General features: G+C 56.6%; 1 pseudogene; it reads left to right on the forward strand.

The window, feature by feature from the left end:
- Nucleotides 1-203: 203 nt before the first annotated feature.
- LOC144127720 (uncharacterized) lies at nucleotides 204-3,341 on the forward strand (annotated as a pseudogene).
- Nucleotides 3,342-4,016: the final 675 nt, after the last annotated feature.

The raw sequence follows: 4,016 nt of genomic DNA on the forward strand, positions 1-4,016 counted from the left end.
AGTCACCACGTGTTAGGATAGACTTGCCTACCTACACGGGGTACCATGACAGTACGGGAGCAAATGAGTACCTCGACCGTCTGCTGCATTATCAGCAAGTGATAGGAATCGCAGACGCCAAAATGCTCGCGCATGTTGTGCCTGTTTCTTTGACGGAGCAAGCGGCTCGCTGGTACCGACTAGCCGGCAACCGAGCGAGGACAATGGAGGAGTTTTGCGCAAACTTCCGCGACGAAGTCCTTCCCGCAGGCTACGAGTGGCATTTGAGGAGAGAGCTCGAGCTCCGCACCCAGCACCCCGACGAGTCTCTGTTAGAGTACGTCCGAGCGATGGACGAACTTTATCGCCTCGCTGACCCTCGTGCCACGAACACGGAGAAGGTTGAGCGTGTCGCGAGACAAGCGCACCCGACTTTCACGGCCTACCTGAGAGGAGTCAGGTTCAGAGATTTGGATGAGCTGGCTGCTGAGGCGAAGCGCATTCAGTGAGGCATCCTCTCTGCACGTGCGTATAGGCCGCCACCACCCGCATCGCTGTCACTTGAGCCACGCTGCGCCTGGAATGGCAGCTCAGTGCGCAATCCATCCAGAGCTAAAGGGTCAGCACAGTTTGCTGACGAACGTGTCCCAAGGGGTTGGGAGTTGTCCGACCGCGCTTTGGACCCATTCAGCTACGCGTTGCGGACAGCACACGCTGCCGCAGAGCGGAACGAACCTAGCCGAGATCGTGAGGCCGACACGCGGCCACACGAGTGGCCCCCACCGTCCGCACCGCGAGTTCGAGATGACCGACCGGAACGGGGCGACCAGCGCCTAGCCCGTCGGGACCCGGGCAACCGGTGCCACCAGCCGGGGCGCTTCGCCCGCAAATGTGGCCGCCCTCCCGCCCGTGGCCAAACACGGTCGGGAAGCGGCCAAAGCCGCCGATGATATACCTTCGATCCCGCGCTTGCTAGCGCCTTTGGCATGTCGCGCAGGAAGTTCTGTTGACTTGTCAGCGCCATTCATTGAGCTAACAATAGCTCGAAAGGAATTCACCGCGTTACTCGATACAGGAGCAAGCGCTTCTTTCTTCGGTGACGAGGTGTTAAACCATCTCCACGAGAACAAAATCCGGCTGAGAGAGTGCGATACCACTTTTCACCTCGCGAGTGGCACAGCGAAATCAAGCGGTGCAGTTAGGATAGTGGTTCGCTGGGGAAGAGCGTGTGGCGACAACACCTCATTCATCTTCCCTGTTTATCAGTTCCTGTAATTCTTGGACGAGGCTTCCTAGCCAAGACAGGTATTGTGATAGACATCAGCAGCGGAGGCTACAGGGAGCGCACGTCAGGCGCCTTGAAGCTTTTCGCGAAAGCGACCGCTGCGTCGCAGACAATTCGGACTCCGAACGCGGCGCTAGCGGGGGGAGACCGTGACAAATCCACCCCGCCAGCCCGAGAACCAGGATTGATTGTGAAACATTTATTGGGTCGAGAGCAGGTTGCAGGAGACATATAGATGGCCGCTGGCCCATGGCTGGCGGCGACCTCATTGGCCCGCTCGATTGCCCGTACTTGAATGTTAGGGTCCGAGCTGACCAGCACGGCCTCCCACCGCTCGGGAGAAGGGAGCTGTATCAACTCCGCCGGAGGCGGATTATTTGCGCAGTTCCAGAGAATGTGGTCGTATGTGGCCCTTTCACCACATTTATGGCAGTTTGGGTCATACTGGCCAGGGTACATGAGGGCAAGCACTGCCGGATTCAGAAGGGAGCGTGTTTGCAGTCGGCGCCAGGTAACTTCCTGCGCTTTTGTTAACGATTTGTGGGGAGGGGGATATGCGCGTCTCTCCAGCCTGAAGTGATGGGTGATGTCATGAAATGAGATCAACCCGTTCCTCGTGAAATTCGGGTCGGAGTGCGCGCTCACTGCCCGGTCGACGAAACCTCGGGCTTGCACGTGAGCCGCCTCGTTCCCTGGATTAGACGTGTGGGCAGGGACCCAGATCAATTAAACTTATCTAATCGGAAGGGGGGGGGGGGGGCGTTTCAAAGGATGCGGAGCGAGGTACATGTGATGCGGCCCCTCGCGAAATTGCGAATGGCTGTTTTGGAGTCGCTGATTATAATATCAGCACGCGTGTTCACTATAGATTGCCGCTTCCTCCGCCGTCTCGGAGGAGGTGGTTTCTATCGACGCGGCCGCCAACGGGGCGCCGTTCCCGTTCACCGCAACCAGTGCAAACGCTTTTCTCTGGGTTTGCCGGTATTCCGCTGCGTCCACGTACGCCACATTGTCGTTCCGCCCGTATTTGGTGTGTAGGGCACGAGCCCTCGCTGTGCGTCGGCCTTCATAGTGCACGGGGTGCATGTTCTTGGGTAGGAGTTTAATCAAAAGAGTTTTCGTGATGCGCGTGGGCAATTGCGTTTTCGAGTCCCTCTCTGGGAGCTGTTCGCACATCTTTAGTCTGTATAGGATGGCCCTTGCCGCGCTCGTACGAGTTAGTCGTCCGAGCCGGGAAACGAGGTGCGCCTCGCACAGCTCCGAGAGTGTGTTGTCTACCCCAATGGCCAGCAACCTTTCCGTGGACGTACTGTGCGGGAGCCCAAGGGCCGCCTTGTAGGCCTGCCAGATTGCAGCGTCGACCTTGTTCCTTTCCGTGAGCTGCAGTTACAGGTAAGGGAAGGAGGAGACGATCCTGCTCAGCATGAAAGCCTGCACAGGTCGACATATATCTTTCTCTTTCATGCCTCGTCTTTTGTTGGAGATCCGTCTGATTAGCCGAACAGTCTGATTGACCGTGGCCGTAAGGCTGTTGATTGTTTCGGTGTTTTTGCGATTGCTTTGTATGTACATGCCCAGTATGCGTATGGTTTGGACCTCCTTGACCGGAAGTCCTTGCACATATACATTCAGAGGGGTCGGCGGGGTCAGGTTTGCGTTTCTACCGCGTGGCTTCGCCCTTAGAACCATCAGTTCCGATTTCAAGTGCGAGCATTCAAGGCCCGCTCCCGACGCGTAAGTTTCAATTATGTCAACCGCCTGCTGCAGTGTATCTTCTATTTGGCCATCATTACCAGTGGTCACCCACAGGGTGATGTCGTCCGCGCATAAGGTGTGCTGCAGCCCCGGCAATAAGTGCAAGGTTACAGAGGAAAGGCGAGAGCACCGAGCCTTGTGGCGTGCCTCGGCTTCCAAGAGGAATGGGCTCCGATTTCAGGCAACCTAATGCATGCTCTGCGGTCCTCTCGGATAGGAATGATCGGACGTAACTGAATGTCCGTTCTCCCGGGTCAATTTTAGAGAGGTTCGTGAGGATGGCCTCATGCGAGACGTTGTCGAAGGCCTTATTCAGATCTAGCCCGAGCACTGCCTTCGTTCCGGTCCCGCGTGGAGGGTCCAGCACGTCCTTCTTAAGCTGGAGCATCACGTCCTGCGTGGACAGGCTAGCCCTAAAGCCAATCATTTTGGGAGGAAGTAGGTCGCAGTCTTCCGCGTAATTTTGCAATCGGTTAAGGATGACATGCTCCATGAGTTTTCCGATGCAAGACGCGAGGGAGATGGGCCGCAGATTCTCGATCGAGAGTTTCTTTCCCGGTTTGGGGATGAAGGTCACCCGTGCATGCCTCCATTCCTGGGGGATCTCGCCTTCCCTTCAGTAGGTGTTTATTAGGTCTGTCAGTGCCGCGACAGACTTGAGATGAAGGTTTCTGAGCGTCTTGTTCGACACTCCGTCCGGTCCCGCCGCGGAGGGGGTACGGAGATGACCCAGAGCAAACCAGACCTCGGAATCTACTATGTCCGCGTCCAGGGTCTCATTGGGGAGGCCCTCGTATGCGGGTAGGGGGTCTGTATGCGACGTGTTCAGGCAGCGTTTTTGCATTTCGGCGAGTAGCTCTGCGTCTGCACCCTGATACTGGTGAATTAGTATCGTGAGTTGGTCGCGTTGTGTGGATTTTGTGTGGGTTGGGTCTAGCAGGTGGCGGAGCAAGAGCCATATCTTTTTGCATCCCATTTTCCCATTCATATCATCACA

This window comes from Amblyomma americanum, chromosome 4, assembly GCF_052857255.1.
Source record: "Amblyomma americanum isolate KBUSLIRL-KWMA chromosome 4, ASM5285725v1, whole genome shotgun sequence".
NCBI classification, from domain to species: domain Eukaryota; kingdom Metazoa; phylum Arthropoda; class Arachnida; order Ixodida; family Ixodidae; genus Amblyomma; species Amblyomma americanum.